The sequence below is a fragment of the Pezoporus occidentalis genome, unplaced genomic scaffold (genome assembly GCF_034315485.1).
Source record: "Pezoporus occidentalis ecotype Australia unplaced genomic scaffold, CSIRO_AGI_Poc_V1 ctg172, whole genome shotgun sequence".
In the NCBI taxonomy this organism is placed as follows: domain Eukaryota; kingdom Metazoa; phylum Chordata; class Aves; order Psittaciformes; family Psittacidae; genus Pezoporus; species Pezoporus occidentalis.
Genome location: NW_026913554.1, coordinates 3,723,318 through 3,743,901, shown reverse-complemented (window position 1 = coordinate 3,743,901; position 20,584 = coordinate 3,723,318).

Below are 20,584 nucleotides of genomic sequence, written 5' to 3'. Positions count from 1 at the left end.
ATGCCTACATATTAATGACATTGATTTCCAAATCCTTCTGTTGCTCGTAAACCAGGTTCCCAGGATGCTGGAAGGAAAATCCATGCACAGAGAGAAAACCCTGTGTGCCACCACCATTACAACCACCTCTGCAACCTATCAAGCAGAATAGGTTAAGAAACCCTACTTTGTAAAACAAGGATGGTAGCAAAACCTCTAAAATGGCACAGAGGCCAAAGGGCCAAATAAAGCTGAAGCTGATTGGAAAACTGAGATTGCAATCACCAAAACTCTCTTTTGGCTGACTTTGAGACAGTTTCTTTTTCTTTCCCATTTGTACTTGCCCACTGCTGGGATTGCTTCCTCTCTGTGTCAGGTTAAGTCTCTCTCTAGATGAGACAGAACACTACATTTAATAGAGAAACCACCCCACCTCCATCATCACAGAGACGCAAAAGCTTGAAGTTGCTCCCATTCCCACAGTCCTGTGAGAGACTCAGGCATGCTGTCTGAAAGAGATGAGAGCACAGCAGGCAGGTTTTCTGCTCTTGTTTGGCTGCTGCAGTGTACGGGAAACAGGAATTTGTGTATGCCTGGTTAGCAAGCAAGTGAGCTGCTGTGAAGAACTCACCAGCCAATTTCCCCCCCCACCACCACCACTTGGACAGCTTACCAGACTTTGAAGTTTGGCTAGCCAATGAGTATTAGTGTGCTCTGACAGCTGGCAATGCATTCCAGTGGGTACGTGATGGACTGGCTCTGGAGAGAGTAAAATAAATTATGAAGTGGGTGAAATTTTAGTCCTCCAAATAACAGTCCAATGATTTCATTGGAATGGTTCTGTCTGGCAACATACTCAAACACATACAGCTGGGCAGAACACATAGACGTTCCTATATGAAGTAGCTGCATGCATGGGAAGAGAGGGAGATCTTGCTGCATAAATGAATCCAAGTCAGGAGACAGGGAGGGGGCATTTTCAAACTGTGCATGCATGAGAGCTAGCCACTTATGTGGAGGGGTCTGAGACAATGATGAGCATGTTATATGTGCTTCTCAAAACCAGGATTTCTTGGGTGTTCTACTTGGCCTAGGGAATGTCATCTACTGGCTGTATTGTCAAAGCACCAACATACCCAAAAGGCTCAATTTTTATCTCAATAAGCATAATTTACATGGATAGTTTTACATCTGGAAATGTAAATAGATGATGCATGACCAAGAATTTTCTGGGAAACAGAAGTCAGATACCTACTTCCCATTTGGAATTAAATAGGCTTAGGTACAGCACTCAGCCAAGCCCCTTTCAAACTTTCAAAACCATGCCCTTCAACATGCCTGACCTATGACTGTCTGCATAGAGTGAATGATACGAAGTTAATCACTGCCTTTTGCAGCTGAGACTGTGGGGAGTGGTGGTGACGGACTTAGGCTGAGTGGTGGCGGCCAAAGGAGCAGAGAAGAACTTACTGGGACAGGAGGTTTCCTGTTTGTACTGTAGACCATTCCACAAAGTTGTATATTCTGAATATACCATCAACAAACAATTCCAGCCTGTTCTGCTAACATTTGATATAGAGGATCTTATATTCTCCTTTTGTCAAATGTAATTTGTTTTGATCGGGGAAGGACTGTGGAGTGTAATTCTCCAGAATCCATAAATCTTTTTCATGGGATGGGATCCATGGAAGTGCAAATCACCATTACGAATAGATTCCATTGGAGGTGTATTTGCTTCCATCTCTCATCTACTCTCATTTGAAGACCTGAGCAGAAGTAACTACAATCCACAATATTCCAAATGTGGAATTAATATGTTTTCACTGATACAGAAAGCACACGTATGAGGAATTTCTGCAGGTTTTGCATTTGGCCAGGGACACTGAGCTCTGCAATGATCTGCGCAAAAAACACCTCCATGTTCCCAGCTACTGCACAGACCATGTATACCACATGTGTATGTGCCTGAGCCTTCATGCTTCGGGCTGACCCCACTGCCACAGCCGTGCATGGTCCCCTCCTGCTGCACCCTGGTGATGCTGAGCTCTAACAGCTCCACAGCTCCTGTGCCAGATGCCTAAAAGAGAAAACTGCACTGGAGGAATCTATGGCAAAACTTGTAGCTACTCATGTTTGTTTTATGGTAGTTTTAGTCATATCTCAGGTACTTCTGCTACTGTGTATCTACTCAATTAAAAAACAAACTAAATCTATGAATAGTTTTCAGGTTAGCCCGTTAAGCTCTTCAAAGTATATCCACTTTTAAGAACTCTTTTGTGCCATGGGATTTCAAAGTTTCAAGTCTGGGAAGATGTTTTGGTGACTCTTAAATGGGCCTCATCCTAATACACTGTAATGCTTTGTTTTCTGTCAAAGTTAAACAAGGGGGCTGAATGGCCCAGAAGGGAAGCCAAAACATTTCTACCCGACTTGCAATGACAGAAAGGTTGGGGCAGAGTTTTGTTTTCGTTTTGCTTCAACCTACATTCACTTTCTTTTCAAATTTTTCAGCAGAACTGTCAAAACAAAAATTATTCTTCCATGAGGTCTGCCCATGGAAGGAAAAAAGGGAAAAAAAAAAAAGGAAAAAAAAAAGTTTATTTTGTTTTTCATTTGTGCTGACAATTTTCTTTGCAATATTGTGTATTTTAGTTTTTCTGTTAGATCTCTTGAATACCTCTCCAGTGAGGAAGCCCAAAGATCATGAACTCACATGAATGCTTTGATACTAGTCAGGAGCACTGAGAGCAGTGCTTCTGTTTATTTAAATAGAACACATCATTATTATCTTTGGAGAAGTTGCAAGGAGAAAAAAGGGATTAAGATGCTATTGGACACCATCCGAGCCCTGCTGGAGTCCCCAGTGGTTTTTAGGGTTTAAAATTACCAGGATGTTAATTTTCACCGAGACCAGTAAGGACATACATCTGGATGCTCTGTGTCAAGTGAGCAAATCACTAGAAATAGTCTGAGATACTGTTGCCGGTATTCAGGCATGAGAAAAAACAATAGGACACATTTGTTTCACTCTCCACCAGCTCTCTTCTGTAACATGCTTCTCAGTTAAGCTCTGTTCATCATTGTGTCATTTTTAGCCTGGTTTCCAAAGGAAACAAAGGCGTATGAAACCATGTTGTCTGTCTGTCTGCTTATCACTTCCTCCATAATAATGCACTATTGACCAGTTTAAAGCAAACTTGACAGTGGGATAAAAATCTGCAGGATGTGAAGTAGCTGCCAGTTTCCCAAAGGTGGGTGGCTGATGGATAGATGCAGCGGGAGCTGAGCAGCTGCCTGGTTTCTGTGTCTGGCCAGCACCTCGGCATGGCTTGTACACACACATTGGCCACAGCACCAATCACCCTAATGCCAAAATTGTGCAAGGCTATGGGGAACAGGTGGACCATTAAGAGGCATCAGGAACTGGCTGTTTCCCCCAAGCTTCACTCTCTGTCCCCCATTTTTGCTTTTGCCACCAAGTCCACCTTCAGTTACTCCTCTTAAGGCACATGTTAAGAAAGACATTATTTAGAAAACAACATTCCAAAATGACAGACTCTGTCAGGTATCATTATTCTCCTATCAGGAAAAAATATAACTATAATCCCCAGTCCTACTCTACTGCTGGTTTTCATTAGGCAAAACATAACCATGGAGATTAAAAAGATCAGATTTCCACCAAGAATCATCTGCTACTTTCACAGAGGGTACAGACCAGCCAGTGGAAAAGACGCTGTCTTGATTAGCTGGACAGAAATTAAGTTGGCAGGGTAACTAACTGCAGGTGAAAGCCAGGAGGATCCCCTCCTCTCCACCTGCTTGCATAGCAGAGCAGAGATGTGATGCATGTTGGACACCCAGGAGTGCCTGCATGCCTTGCTGCCAGGCTGGGCCATGGCCAAGTCCCTTCAGCTGCTCTTCATGACTAGGGAGAGGTGACAGAAGTGAGGCTGATATCCAGACAACATTAACTCTACCTGCCAGTAAGGGGGTCAGCAGGCTGCTTCATAATGCTGCTGTTAGAAGGACCAAAACTTTTCAGTAGCAGGATAAAACATCTGTTTTGGCCAAAGTGAACGGACCAGGGAACCCACTTGCTTTGGGGCTGTTTGATTGCTTGTTTGTGTGTTTTTCTATCCATTCTTTGTTTGTTTGTTCTCAGTGGCAATCAAAAGCTTTACATATAGAAGCATAAACTAAAACTATATTTAAGTCTTTAAAGTAAGCCGGCAGCCAGAGCTGCCGAGTGCCTGCAGTTCTCATTAAGAATTGACTGATGTTTATTCTTTTGGAAGTGCAGCTTGGCATGTCTGGAATTGAAGCATGGGGAGAAAAGCTTCTCTATTCCGTTCACTCCTCAGCAAACCCAGGAGCCTGCAGAGCATGGGGAGGACTGTGAGAGGTGCCCGTGGTATAATGGTTCACAGGAAACTTGCTTTTCTTTTAGGAAAGTAAAATGTATTTATAAAATAAGTGCTGAAAAATTCTGAATGACTTTCTGAGGCTTGAGTCCATATTCCCTTTTAAGTTCAGTGAAGAGATGCCACTTGCTTTAGCTACTGAGCTAAACTTAGAAACACACTGTACACAGTCTTGCTACCACACCCCAGATGTGCATTAGCTATCACACAGTGCACTCTGTGTTATCTGTTCTCTGTATTTCATATCACTTTAACAGAGGCACACCGGTTAACAGAGCCACATTATTTTTGGAGGTAGGGGTGGAGTGAGGAAGAGAACAAAAGAAGGAAACCAGAGTCCTAAGAACAGGGACAGTGCATTTAAAAAAAAAAAAAAAAGCATATAAAAAGCCACTCTAAAAAAGAGAGATGCTGAAATGTAATATGGTGGAAAGCAGTGATTGTCCTTAAAAACCTTTCTTCTGTATCTGGAATTTTCACATTTTCACTGGGAAATTAATACTGAAACCACTCCAACAAATTACTGAAATCTCCACATAATATCTACGCTCAGGATCTTACACTTGTGATCATTAAAGTGCAAATATGTGAAAAAAAAATAAAATATGGGTTTTATCTCCTGTATTTGTGCCAGAGTGTTTTTGTGAAATATCCATAGGGTGACTTTCTACTTTCTTCTCACCAGATTAAAAAAAGCAAAACACATTAAGTGTATTTATAGCTTCATTCATTTAAATGAAAGAGGGAGAGACCACTTTGGGCTCTTGGGAGACAGGCATATGAATGCTTCCTATGCTTTGTGGCTCAGAGAAGTCCTCTGTGGATGCTTGCCAAGAGCCTGGAAGGATCACACTCTCCATGCTCCATTCCTTGCATGACTTGCATAGAAGCATCTGTTCCCAGCCTCTGTCAGAGACAAGGCTAGGGGCTATCCTGGCCAAGATCTGACCTGGATCAGCTCAGCACTGTGCCTTTTAGCTAGGCTCAGTTCCTGTCTCAGGCTCAGTAGATCTTTAATGGCATTCATCTGGCTTCAGGACAGGTCAGAGCAAAATTATATCTGGCTGCAAGTGTACTGAGGAGGCGCATCCAGAATCACAAGTTGAATAAAACACAACCATGGGGACAAGACAGGTTCTTCCTCTAAAATGCAGTGGGCAAAGAGCAGCTGCCTCCATCTCCTCCTTAGGACCTGTCTCTCAAAAGCCAAGGAAAAGAGCTAAAGCACGTTGCAGTCCCTGGGGAAAACAACAGCACTTCTGCGCCAGTGAACCTGCCCCAGCCCTGCTTGGTGACAATGCTGTGCCCTTGCCTTGTGCTCCTGCACAGTGGATAACTGCAGTGCGAGGAAGTGGGCAAAGCATCCCTTCTCTTTCTCATCTAAAAACCTGTTATAACATGATTATTCTGCTGGAGGCCTGCTCCTTTTTCTAACTCATACTTGTCCCAATAAAATGGAAAAACTTCAGGGAAGATTTTGTCTCATGGTGGAGGTGGGTACAAATTCTGCCTGCTACCACAGGAAAAGTTATTAAATCATCCTCTCTGCAATACTATGCAGTGTTCGTGGACTGCTGCAACTGTTTCTCTGGCAAATGCTCAAATTAATATAAGCAATCATATTGTTCTAAGGTCATCCAGGAAAGCATCAGCCTCCCCTTCCTCCTGACCCTCTCACCAGCTTCCTGTCTTTCTTCTGCTTTTCCTAATGCCCTTGGCTGATTTCAGCACAGAGGTGCTTTGTGGAAGAGAGCTTCTTAGAGACTCATGTTGCAGAGAATCCCCTAAGAAATAAGTTCTTCCTTGAGCTTCCACCTAGCCCCTTGAATGAAGCATTCTTCCTGAGCACAGTGGAACTCCTCCTTCAGTCAGGGACATAAATATCTTGCTTCACCCTGATGGGATAGCAGTGTTTTCAGGAATTTGCAAGGCAATTTACTCCCTTTTTGCTACACCTACAATCACAGCTCTTTGTGTCCTTCAGAGTACAAGGAAGAAGAGGGGTAAGCAGGGATTTCCCTCAGGGCAACTTGTTGAGAAACAGCAGGGAAAGTGATCAGTGCCCTTCATGATCTGCCACCATCTGCCTTTCCAACCCCATATCATAAGTTTTCTCTGCACAGGAGGGACAAGAGGAAGGTTAGAGGGACACTGATAGGTGACAGTTCACTGGCACCTCATTGTTCACCTTTCCAAGACAAAGCAAATCCTGCTAAGAACAACAAAAATGAGGGCATTAGAGAAGTCTGCAGAGTGTAATTGCCCCCTTGAAAGCCAGTGCCTGCCCCAGAGACAGAAGAGAGTGAAGCCATAAGGGCAAAAAGCAGCCTGATCTATCAGGAAAGTGATCAGGGGGGTGTGTGTGGGACCTAGACCTGTGGCTGGCCTTTGGGTGGGACCTTGCAAACATTTGGAAGGTCTCTGATATTTAAGTTATGCCAGGGGCATGTCCCGAGGGACAGGATGAAAACAAGCCAAGACCTGAGACTGGCAGCATGTTCACCTCGTTGTGCTGACCAAACCACAAGTAATTGTGTTGATTAAACAAATACCCTGACAGAGCTGAGAAGAGCAGAGCAGCTGTAGGCATGTCGAGTGCCTGTGCCGATGGGAGCAGCTCCAGAGAGCAAACAGGGGAGAGGAGAGCCACTGGCATGTGAAGGGCTTGCTAGGAATGGGCCCACAGACATGAAACCACAGCAGGAGGGAATGCATAGCCAGACGAAAGGAGGGGGGAATTTCCACAGAGCTCTTCAAGATCTTATAAAACATTCATTAAATTAGGTTTCCAGCAATTGTCAGCACTTGAATTATAAGGACCAAATGCAATTGAAAAACTACCTTTGCTTTCATGTGAAATGGTAACTGCACATCAAACGTTTTAATCTTCTCCAATGACTAAATATGTGGAAATCTGTAGGTCTATTTATATAAAAACTTCCAAAGGATATGTTATCTCTGTGATTTACCCCCACTCCTTCCCCAAGGGATTTTTCTTTCATGTCTTCTTGCACTGTCTACATTTATTTACCAGTGAATATCACTTCAAATGAATTTGGTAGCAGGGATGTTTATAGAAATAGCACATTTTCAATGACTTGTGGAGAATACTTACAAAGTCAATGCTGTAAAACAGAAGTGTGTTTACATTAGAAAACCAATAACAGACTGGTTAACAGCCAGTCAAGGTGTGAAAGAAAATAAGAGACCTGTTCATCCACTCCAGACCAGCCTACAAACTTGAATATCAAAATGCTCTTCAGTGCTTTTACCTCTTTTGTGACAAACCTGTTTCCAAGCAAGCTTTAGACCAAGAATTTTGCAACTATTCAGAGGGTCACTTGAACAATAATTTGAATAATCAGTTGAAAATACATTATTCTGGATGGAACAAAATAAGTAAACCTTTTCCAATAAACAATTTGCAATAAATTATTCAATCACCTCTAATCGAATGTGCATAGCCTGAAGGAGGGTAAAGAAAAACATCTCGAAGCAGAAATTAGTCTGTAATATTAATGAAAGGAGCCATGTGTGACAAATGTACAAAATGAACTTTCCCAGAAACACTCATACATTCCTGTTCCTCTTTGGAGAACCATGATTTAGATATTAATTTCTTTGACAAGGCGCATTTGCTTCCAGGTCATCCAGCTGCTTGGTGGTTAGATAATAGGAACGATATGACCAAAGAAGGGACAAAGAAAATAGGAACGATATGACAAAAGAAGGGACAACCTCATTGCCCCCTTCTGTAAGTGACGTTTAATTTAGCTGATGAAACTTACATCCCTTACTGATCTATGGAAGTCCTCTACCATCTGACCATCAAGTTAAACTATGTAGCTGGCACCCAGAGTTTAAATAACTCTTTATGCTCTATGAATGGGACAGAGAAAAGGGCAGCAGCAAAGGGGTTTAAGCTCTTCACAACAGACAGTATTTGTGACCCTCATCCGGCCTTGCCCTCATGGCTCAGTGAAGAGATGAAACCTCTGTAACCCCTACCAGTGCACGTGCAACTCTGCAGCACCTCCTCCCCTTCCTTCCCCCCAAGTGAGACTGTTCAGCTTGTCTGGCCTCTATTCATACATGGCTGCAAGATGACTGAGGCTCTTCTTTTTAATATGTGTGCTATTGCTGGAAGTATTTCAAATGGTGAGCTGTCAGATGACTTTGTGAGTCCCCTCATGACTCTGCCCACACTGATTCAGAAGCAAAGAAAAGAGGAAAATGAGGCACTGACACTTTCAGTGTTCTTCTCTTGATGCACCTGGCAAGGAAACATAAAGACTTCAAGTTACATTACATACTCATAGTCCTTTTCAGGTATTTTAGCCTTATGGAAGCCAGATACATTTTCCTATTTTGATCTATCTTGACAGCATAATCAACTAGGACATAATTCTGCAGTGCATATGAAAGACTGCTGATGCTGGGGCCAATTACACCTCTGGAGAATATCTATAGTACCAAAAAATCAGTTCCACTTGAAATACACTGGGAAACAATGAGATAGAACCATTTTACTTCCAGCTGTAAGAAATCTGACATCTGAATTGAGGGAAACTGAAATGCTCAGTGTGAAGGGAAAGCCAACAAAATGGGAATATTTCCAGTATGGCATCGATGAACAGTATCTATTTTAGCCAGCAGAGAAGACATTCTGTGGAGGCTTAACAAAACTTTCCAGTCTTCCCAGTACCGTGCCAATTTTCAGCTAGGCCATGAAGGGAAAGACCCATCCAGCTGTCATCCTGCATCTCTGCTTTTAAGCAGAGAGCTGCTTTTAGTTATGCATTGACAAGAAGGAAGTTATTACCCAGAGGTCAAATTGTTAAACAGTTGTCCTAGGAAATACCAGTTAAGATCCTAAAGTGACTTTGTCCAACAACTGCCTGTGGGGACACGCTGTTACTGCTAGCAATACTGTAACAGCTACAAAAGCAACATTCTGGAAAAAACAAGTCCCAGCGTCTAGCCAAATGCCACGTAAAATCTCTCCTTCCAGAGCCTTGCAGAAATGGCTTGGTGATGTCTAAAAGGAGCCACTGAACTGGTGGTCTCACTGGTGGACAAACCTCCCCCTAGATGTCATACCAGTACACTACCCCAAACCAAAGCAGGAATCAACCTGAAAAATAAACCTCTGGGTCCATAATATTCCCTTTTCCAAACCTAACATTTTTCAGAGCTTTTCCATATAATTACGGACACCTTTAGAGAAACCAGATATCCTTGTAAGTTTGGATTAAACTGCTTGCAGAATGTTTATAGAGAGTACAGTTATCTCCTTCTGTTGTTAAACCCAAATAAAGTAGACATTGCTCACATAAAAAGAAGAAAAAACCCTACTCTCTTTTAAGAAAAATTTATGTGTGGATTTTCAAGGGTTTTGAAAATCTAGGAGGAATAGACACATTAAAGAGTAGAAGAACTGAAAACAGCACTGCTGAAAGTATCCCTATTTCACTGACACAGTGCATGCAAATGAGAACACTGCATCCTTGTTTCTTCAAGGCAAAAACCCCCTTTATGCTAGATGAAAGGAGTTTCTAAATTATAGCTATAAGTTTTTAACAAGAGTTCACAAGTTTTCCTTCCTTAAGTACAGTTTAGATAAGGTGCTTTAAAACAGAAATTTGCCCTTTCTCAGGTTCAAACAAGATTGTGGTTTCCTGTCATTCCAAATTTCTCTGTTTCTCTGTCAAGCCACCACTGTGTGTTCTCAGCAGCAAGGGCTCTCTACCAACTAACAATCCGGCTGGTGTATCACATACTTCACACTTTTGAGATGTAGCATTTCCATCCATGGGAAGGCAGGTAGAGTTAAACATAAAGGAAATAAGGGGGAGCAGTGTCCATGAAATGACATTTGGATAATAAGTGGTGGTCTCCCTAACATTTGTTGCTGCACCTACACTTGAAAACCAAAATCATCTGCCAGAAATTAATTGCCACACAGTGTGACCAGTTTACCTGCACTACCAGTATACAGGGCCAGGAAAGAAATACGTGTCAGTGTCAGCAAGGTCTCACCTCATGCCTTGACAAGAAGAGCTGTAGAAGACTGTACATCCACCTCTCCATCCCTCCCTGTTTCTGAGTGGTAATTTCACCTCATCCATCAAGTGAGCGAATGGTAGAGCATCAAGATTTGCAGCCTTCAGGAGTGAAAGATGGGGGATGAGGTTTACTGGAAAGCTGCTCACATTTCATTTGAGTAATCCTGTCTGCTTTCAAGCAGATTTCAGAAAAATATTGGTGTTATGCTGAATAGCTTTAATGGGATTACCGTTAAGGCTTCTCTAATAAGTGGTGTTATTAAGTTGTCTGGCTTATACGGAGACTGATGCATAACCATTGGCACTCCCCCTTTTTCCTGGTTTTGTTACAAATTGGAATTAGTGTCTACTTGGTGTTGCGTGTCATGTTTTAAAGAGGATTGGGTTAGGAGAAAATCTTTTGGGTAAAGCCCTTTTAAAAATTTTTCCTATGTTAAAAAATGCCTTTCTTTCAGCCTATGAAACACGTCCTAAAAGGAATTAGAGATGCTGTTCAGTACAAATCTGCCAGGAAGTCTAAACCAAGATTTCACAGATCAAACACAAATGATTACAAAGGCCTAAAATATTGCAGGAAAAAGAAAATTATCGTAGATTTCTGAAGTCAATCTGAAAGTCCAGTAGAGATTAAAAAAGGCAGTCAGAGTCTGAAATGATGTAATTCTTTCAGCCTTTCAAGGTGAGTCATTAAAAAAAATATTTATGTTTAGATCACTTTATTTTTTTTAAAGTGAATGCACTTAGCATTAGCTAGAATGTTTTGAACTTGTTGGAAAGTCTTTCTAAATATGAATGGAAAAAAGCTCTTAAATTAAAACAGTTCTTGATTCAATCCCTTCAAAATAAAAAAAAAAAACAAACCAAAAATACATATGTTACCCTAAGACAAGACACCTTACAATAAGATAAATGAAGAACTGTTAAAACACAGGGAAGTCTCACTCCATGAAGACAAGCTATAGAAACTACATAAAATATTAGAGCTACTGTATCCAGATAAAGTTTTACTGAAGGAAATTCCACATGGTGTTATGTTTAAAGGGCCTACCCTCTTGTGGGACATTCTGCAGTAGTAATGGTGCTCATCAGGAAGGTTAAAGCTGTGTTGGTAGCACTGACACCCTCAAAGTCAGTCTCATTTACCCGTGACAGGAGGCAAACCGGCCTTCACTCCAGCCATCAGTTGTAGTGTAAGGCAATTTGTTTTCCCTCTTTTAGGGCTTGAATCTCTACCTCTGCTGGCAGCAGAACCTTTTGTTGACTCTAAAAGGTGTCTACTTTGAGGCAGAGATGTTGATGGCTTCAACAGGTTTTTTTTTAATTCAATTTCCATCACTAGGCCTGTGGATGAAGATGCTATCTATGCAGTCACTGTCAGTTAAAGTTTTGGTAGGCAATTGAATGTGGAGACCAAAACCCCAAGGCAATGAGATTTTAAGAAAAGCTGTTTATTTCTGAAAGTTATCTATTTATTGCCTTAGAAAAACAAAGAACACTGATTTTTTCATTGGGGTCTTCGTCTTGGTACGTGGGACCTCATATGAAGCTGGAACATCAAGCAGCGGAATGCTAAAACAGCACAAGTAACCTGCATGGTCTTTGTTTTTCACATGGGAAATAACACAGATGAGTTTTAAAACTGCAATAAAAGTAACTGAGTAATTGCCAAGTCTTGTAGTTGCGATCTCAGGATTTCAATCACCGAGCAAATACCCTTGAAACTCCCATTATGGTTTGTGAATCAGCCACTGTCTTACTTTCTTAGAGATATCATCACTACAAATAAAACTGTTGAGTCCCTGGAGAGATCAGAAGATTCTGGTCTCAGTTCTCAGGGATTTTTTTTTTTTCAGGGGTGTGCATGGGGTTCCTGCTCTGTTTCTTGGAAATGGAAAAAAGGGCATTGGGATTAACTTCACCAATCAGCCTCTTGTTTTCTCAATATACACCTGATCTTTCCTAACTACCTGGTAGAAGGAGGAGTTCAAAACACAAGAAACCACACTCTGGCAGCACTATACCTTCTGCTCAGTGTTTTATGCCGTGAGGAATTTCATTGCTGGTAGTGGGGGTCCTAATGTAGAAAGGTGTTTTTCAGTATGTGTAGTGCCATGAAAATTCATCCTACACATATCATATGTTATGGAATATCCCGCGCATCATTAATTCAGCTTAAAGATGCCAATAATCAAGGAAAACATATTCTGAAACTGCATGATTCTGAGGCTTCAGAACACATTTAAACTACTTCACCTCTATGCAGCATAAGGTGAAATCATTCTTTTTCCAGTTGCATTGGAAAATCTATTCATGCCCAGGCTTTCTTTGTTTTTCTAGTGACTTTCAATGGACATTACCAAACAAGCATGACTACTGAATTTCCAGGCAAAGATAGGGAACACTGAGGTAAAGCGGAGCTGTTCGAGAGAATGAAAGCTTTTTTTTTGCAGATGACTCCTTTTGAAACAGCATTATAACCGTATTTGAAAGATCAAAGGACTGCTATCCATGATTCATTTTTCACTGACCTCTCAATATGTATATTTAAACAAACAAGTAGTGGGAGAGCAGGAAGAATAGAAACATAAGGAGTAAAATTTTCATAAGCACTTAAGGAACCTGGGTCCTAAAGAACTACACTCCACTTTAAAGAATGATTTATACAGCATAAGCACACTAGACCTCATCCTGAACAATTTTATGCTTGTGATTTAAATTTTATGTCGACCCGTGTTTCTAAATGGATGGTACAAGCACTGAGTCATTTCTGAAAGCAGTTCAACATTTTCACTCAATGATCTAAGTATTTTTATGGACACAAAGTTTTATTTATCTCTCTGATATTTAGGTACCTTATGCACATACTGCCATAAACAGAACACCACAATTGTTCGTTATTTGGTGTGTTAGGAGCATGGTGATGAGAAAATGGTTATATTTTCTTACAGGGGTAAATGAGTATATTAGATCTATATTAGGTGATACATTCTCCTGGGGGGAGGAAGCTAGCTATTATCAAGAGAAGCTGGGGACAACCATGTTGTGATAAATTACTGGCTGTGATAAATTACTATTAGCAGGACTGTTGCTATATCTGATTAAATTTAGGATGCCCTGATGACCATCCTCATTCTTTTTTCTGTGAGAAGGATAGAAAGTCACAAGTATAAGTAATAGAAGTCTAAGTCTAGTCTTTTTTCAGACATGCTAAAAATTTCCCTCTGTTCCTCACAACCTGTTTACATTCCTAATCTTCATGTGGTGCCTATTAACAGAGCATAAATATGAAATGTTAAATCTGTGTGTATCCCAAGCTACCCCCACTATCTACAGCCCTGAAGGATTCAGGAAAATTTAAACAAGAGAGTAGGCAGGCTTCCAGAAATAACACAGCTTTAACAAACACATAAAATATTTATAGAACATGTAAAGAACAAAGGAAATGCAGCATTTCCTCCACGTACAATTTCTATCAGTATTTCAAGAGTACTAGTCCCCTTCCGTGTTGCTGCTCTGAGAAAAGGGGCCACAGCTAACACACCTAATAAACTCCCCTGGATTAACCAGATTTTGTCAAGAGTACACATTTCAGTGACATATTAATTGCAATCCATAATTGTTTTGTTACTTAAGTTTTTGACAAAAGAATTTTACAGTAAACTTTTAGGCTGCACGTAGGTGAGGCTTACTGGTAGAGAAACTCAAAGTGGTGAAATAATTGTATATTGTGCTTTGTGAACACATAATGCTAACTAAATATTGAAAGTGTCTGCTCCTGGAGGAGCAAATACTGAAGTAGTGTAACCTATTGGAAGAAAAAACATATATGCATGACCAATGTCTCATTTAGGTACCTTGGGCCACACAGCATTTCTGTAATGAATGGATGGTAAAATATTGCAGAGGACATTCTAACATTGAATCAGTAGATCAGTCTTACCTAGCATGGTGTGTGTAGGACTGCTCAGTCCATTTTCAAATGGGATATTATAAGAAAGCAGGCACTTCAGAGAAAGTTTAAGTGTAGGGCTGCAAGATGAAAAGGATAGTTATGGTTCCAGGGACTTGACTTGATTGACATCTCAGCTGCCAAAAGTCTGGTGATCTTCAGAATGATTTTGAATATTTATATCAGTGCCAAAGTTTCCAGATTCTTTTATTTAGTTCTGAGAATATTCTTTAATAATTAAGCTTTTATACTTCAAGATTTAAGCTATGACCTATTAGAGATTCCAATAAGGCCAAATATAGAAAGTAAATGACCATCCATTTACATGCAGCAGAATTCTTGCACAGCCTCCAGTATTGCTTGTGGAGGGATGCGGAGTGCCAGAGCAAAGGTACCTCAATATAAGACTGAAAAATTATTTATGCCCAATTTTGCATCCGCTAAATGAGGCATAGAAAAGTTAAGCAACTCTAATTTTAAATACACTCAGTGCTAGAACAGAAGAAAACCTAGATTGTCTCCTCCGTTATGTAGTTCCTCAAATTAAACATTAGATATTTGGATAGCAAATAAAATGGAATAATAGGGTGAGAGAGGGGAGAGACACAAACTGGAGTGGGAGAGAGATTTCTTCAGGGTGTATAGATGGAGCTCTTAGCGGGGAAGGAGGGTGAAGCTGAAGTTCTACAGGCTTGCGTGAAGCTAGCCTATAATTTCAAGGGCTGCCCAACCCAGATTCCCACAGTTTATCCAAAACCATGGGAGATGGAAATGGCTCTCCTGTAAATGTGAGAGGATTAGCTATAGATATCTCTTCTGCTCATGTCTCCCTCTCTCCTGATGAGGCAGTTCTACTTATAAAATAAGATTAACTTTCAGGCAAAGCAGTTCCCCAGCTTCTGCTGTTATGATGCTAGGTTTAAACAGTGTGACAGTTTATCCTCAGGCCACTTAATGTTTTAACTACATTGTCTAGGCACCACTCAAGAGATGGAAAAGACAAGCCATAGAAAGAAACTCTAAGATTCAGTTTGTCAATCAGAGACTCTTGCATGAGGAGGTTGGAGCTGGTGAGGTTCTCCCAGTGCTCCTTGCTGAGGCAGTGATCTGTGCTGAGCCATCTACAAATCCATTTATAGCTGTGGCTGTTCAAAGCTTAAGCCTTACATCAGAGCTCTCTGATCTCAAAAAAAAAAAAAAAAAAAAAAAAAAATACCCCCCCCCAAAAACAGCCAAAAAAGGGGGAAAAAAAAAGGTAGAAAACTGGATCCAAAAGCTTGACCTGCACTGAAAAGTTTGAGCTTCTATTTCATATATCTAAAACTGAATATGGAAAAAATTACAACAAAATATCTAAAACTGAATATGGAAAAAAGTACAACAAATAACTATTTGATTTTTCATGTAAGTCAAAGATTACATACACACATACTTATGAATCTGTCTTGCCTGGGCTAATGGAAATCTTTAGGCAACCTTAATTGGGTTGCTGTTAACATTTCTGCTACAATAGAGTCAGGTGAAAAGTGCGTTGCAAATACTAGAGCTGTTTATAACCTGAAGGGCAAATTCAAATCCTGTTTAATTTCCTCACCGTTGTTCATAAAGCAGTCATTTCAAGAACAGAAGCATGATGTGCAAACTTATCAAATCTCTCACTTTCATTATCCCATCAGAACGAAACAGTCCTTTTTTCCAGCTTCACTACCATTTTTGGAAGTGAGAGAAAATTTTGTTCCTAGTGATGGAGTAGGAGACCCAACAATCCAGAGTTGCCCAGGCTTCATGACGGACGTCTCTTTCAGATTTAACAGCTGATTTGTTTTAGGATTTTTTGGCATTGAAGACCATGAGTGGTTCGTCATCATATAACCCTTGCTAATTGGAAAGGCACCACAGCAGGATTGTGGCTGGTGGTACTTGAGAGCAGGAGAACCCAAGGGACCCAGCAGAGAAGTCAACACTTTCTTGACAAGGAGCTTGCTAAAAATAACTGCTTGTACACATTCACAGAGAACCAGGCCTGGTTGTGAAAGATTCGTGCACATGGAAAGGATCCAGATTTGCTGGATGCATTAGGTTGTTGCAGTTAGCTCATGAGCTGCACTCCTTACTCTGAATGGGGCAAACATTTTCCATTCTGGAAAATGGAGATAATTTTGGAAGTAATTTTGTACCATTTTTGCTCTGAGGCACCATGGAATGTTTAGGATGTTTGATAATGCTATCTAATACACTGTGGGATTTATAGATAGTCTTAACACAAGTCTAGAATCCAGGACTAAAGCAGAAGACAGAACAGAAGATGACCTTTTATTACTGAATATACATTTAATTTACATCCCTCAATCAAGCTTCAGACAAAATATGGAAATCTATTATTAAAAAACTGGTGAAAATCTTGGGCCAAACCAGGATTATGGATGCTCCCTATGTCTAAAATAATTCCATTGACTTTTGTCTGGCTCTCTGATTGTTAAAAGTTCTTCAAATACTTTGCCTGTTTGCCAATTTATCAGTCATCATTTTAATAGTCAAACCTGTAACTTTTACTCTAGCTGAACAAACAGATTTTTTTCTTACTGGAGATACTGTTGGACCACTTGATTGGTGATTAGATTTGTAATCAGTGCCTTTTAGCCATGTGAATTGTTTTAAATCATTAAAATAATAATGAGGGTTTAGTTAAAGTCAACAGAGTTCATTTGGAAACTGTGTCATTCTCTAGGTAAATTTTCAGAAGTGTTTCTAAGGGAGGATGATTTTGTTATCCATTTGCTATAATCTGTTTTTTGCAGCAATACTTAAGCATAAATTGACTGGATTAAAAACACATTTCCAGCCTTTTTTAAAGATCTTAGCAGTTTGCCATGTGGAGAAGTAAAGCTCAAAAGAAAATAACCTGTAGGAGATACCATTTTCAGCTCTTGTTTTCCATGCTACTCTTACAGAGCACTGGGAAGGAAGATGTTTTTTTGACAAACAGGGATACTGCAGCCGTTTGCACAGAAGGAGCATGTTGGTAGGCAGTGGGCCTAAAATGTTATCTTGCTCCTGAAAAAGGACCAGATAAAGTATGTCAATGCCATATACAGCCTTAGAGGTAAGTCATCAGACACTGGGAGCCAATAAAATGCTGTTGTTGCACATTCTCCTTCCTAATTCATATACACAGCCTTGCTTTCCAGAAGGAGGAGCTATCAAAACAATAGCCTAAAAAAGATCATTGCTAACTAGCATGTAATGTTGATTTGAATGTCTGTATTGGCACCTCTGAAATGATTTAAAAATAACTCAACAAAAATCCAAAACATAACACAACAGATTATGGATGTGAATTGCACGTACTATATCCAGTACATGATCCATTTTTTTTCTGTATAATGATTTGCAGATCTGCTTATAATGCAGCTAAAATATAATTAAGGAACCTCTACACTGCTTGCTTCTTGTGTTCAGCTGCTTGCAGTTTGCAAGTAATATACAGTCCAGTATAAAAATTCCTATCCCTGCTGAATCAGTGTGTTACTGCTGAGACTCAACAGGGCCAACATCACCCACATTCTGTTAATTCCTGAAAACAGCCTGCAATGTGTTTGAATAAAACCCTGGGCTCTGCAGAGACATTTATATCACCTCCGTTGATGTGAGAAGAATGACTGGATTAGTAACAGAAAACCCAAACAACATGCATCAGTTTTTGACAGCTTCACTGTTAGCACAGGTCACACATGCAGCACGGGTTCAGGCAGTATTTCAAAGAAATACTGTTTAAAAGCCATGGCTCCGTTCTGTCCAGACCCATTAGTTGAAGGGACTATCAGCCACTGGAGACAGCGCCTAGGGATACTGAAAGCTCAGTAGTGGCTGGTGACCCAGTATCGCCAGCCATGCACAGCCACTGCCCTGTCCCCTATATAGGCAATGCCAGTGCAGGAGGGAGGTGCAGCAGCTTGCTTTATGTTATGGAAAACCTTGAGGCTAGGATACTGCCTGCCTTTTTGAAACATGCAGATTTGTCTGAGGCTATTAAACAGCTACTCCAAGGCCTGATGTACCAGCCTCTGGCCAGAATATTTTAAAACAGTGACTGGAAGGAATAATCACAGCACAGAGTGCGCAGGATGGCTCATGTCTTGAAATACACCATGCTGGAGAAACTGGAAATAGGACTATAATAATGTTTCATACTGTACTTATTTTTATGATCCCTGCACAGCATATTGGAAGCAGCTGTGACATTTTTGAACATGAGGAAAATGTGATGGACCTATTTATTAAATGGGGTTAAGAGCCCCAGGTGGTCTGGAGATTTAAACACCAGGAAATACCAGACACAAATGAGAAAACGGAATGATCTAAGCCATACCAGCTGAAACAGATTTTGATGATAAGGCACAGTTTTATATCTTACAATCCGAGATGGGTATGTCATGGTAGGGACAGCATTACTGAATGGTATTAAGGGTGATAATCACATAGCCCTCTTTCCAGAGATTATATGCCCTCTCCACAAAGATTCACCTATCTTTGCTATGCCCTGCTGGAAAACCTGCAATTTTTTTAAAAGCACAGAAATACCTTTGGATTTTCATATCCCACAGTTATAAAGTAGTAATAATTCATAGACTTCTCATGAGAGTGTTTCCTTGCCTGGAACTGAACCCTGAGGAGTCTCAATATGCTCAGATCAACGCAAAAATGAGTCAGTTTCTGCCTTCACATAATACACAGACATTGATGCTTAGTACTGAAAATTAGGCTTTCCTCTTTCTATCAGTCATGTTCTGTGGGAAATATACATAAAAGAGAGAGGCTTTTAAAATGTGTTTTAGTCCATCTGCAGCTCACCTTGCTCTGCTAGCCTATGTGTTTTGCCATATCATTGGACTTTATCCAGCCTGATAACAGAATTTCATCATTTATACTTATTACTCAGGGAACTATTTAGCAAGACAATTGTGAATGACTACAGAAAACATACAGACAATCTCCACATACCTGAGCTGAAACAAATCCAAGTAAAAATTGCTGCAAAACTTGAGACAGCAGAATAAACACAAACCCGATGTACATAACTGATTTCAGAGCTTGCTTTCTAGGGCCACAGCATGATGATGAATTTTATGCCATTTAGTCTCCATTGAACTCAAGTCAACTGTGCTGGGTGAATACCAACAGAAAGGCTAGTATTTGGCCAAACTGAAAGCAGCGGGAAAGCAGCCACCCACTTCAATGAGGCCATGATTTCACCGCAAATATCTTAGCTGCCTACACACGCATAATGACACCACAGAAATCAGCCTATAGTCTGCCTCCGAGGCATATCTGCTGCCGGCTCTTTCTTTGTTTGCAAACAGACTCAAAGCAGCATTACCTACACAAGTTTTCATTAAGCAGGGCAGCAATGGACCATTATCACTCCCACGTGTGATAGGTATCAGCATAAAATGACATACTCAGAACGGCCAGCTGATTACTCATTTTTGTTCTCTATAAACAGCAGTACATGGTTTATAATTGATAAATAAAGCCCAGCTACAGTGGAGTAAGTGCTCAAAATACAGACTCTCCATTTGACCAGGAAGATCTGTGAGTTTCACTCCCTAGTTTCAGCAGAGTCTCTGAAATTTGTTGCAGAGGAAGAATTCTAACAAAAAACTTCAACTACAAAAGCATATAACTGTGTGAATACAGTGGGGCTGCCCTCAAAATACAAACCTGGCAGCTCCAGGGACTTTTCTTGCTGGCTGTAGTCTGAAGCCGTTATCCCTGGAAGCCTAGGATGCAAGGCAGCACACCTGGTATGATGCCAACAGAGAAGTCCATGCCAGGTACTTGTCTTTTGAAACCCAGTGGTATTTTGATCAGTATTTCAAAAGAAATTCATGCTTTGACCAAAAATCACTTCTGTTCTGAATAGCTTCAAGAAGACATCAGTTTTCATACATATGTAGCACCAAGGAATAAATGGTTCTAGTGGTAATTTCTTTTAAAAGTACTTGCATGCTGGGTTTATGCCACTGAGAAATGCAGAATCAATCCCTCTTATAAATTTCTACTGTTTAGTAATTGTTGGCTGAGATAATCCAACAGTTATATTCCTTCCAGACATTTAAACTAGCTGCTCAGCTATTGCAGTTTCATACTAGAGCAGTCTGTACAGGTCC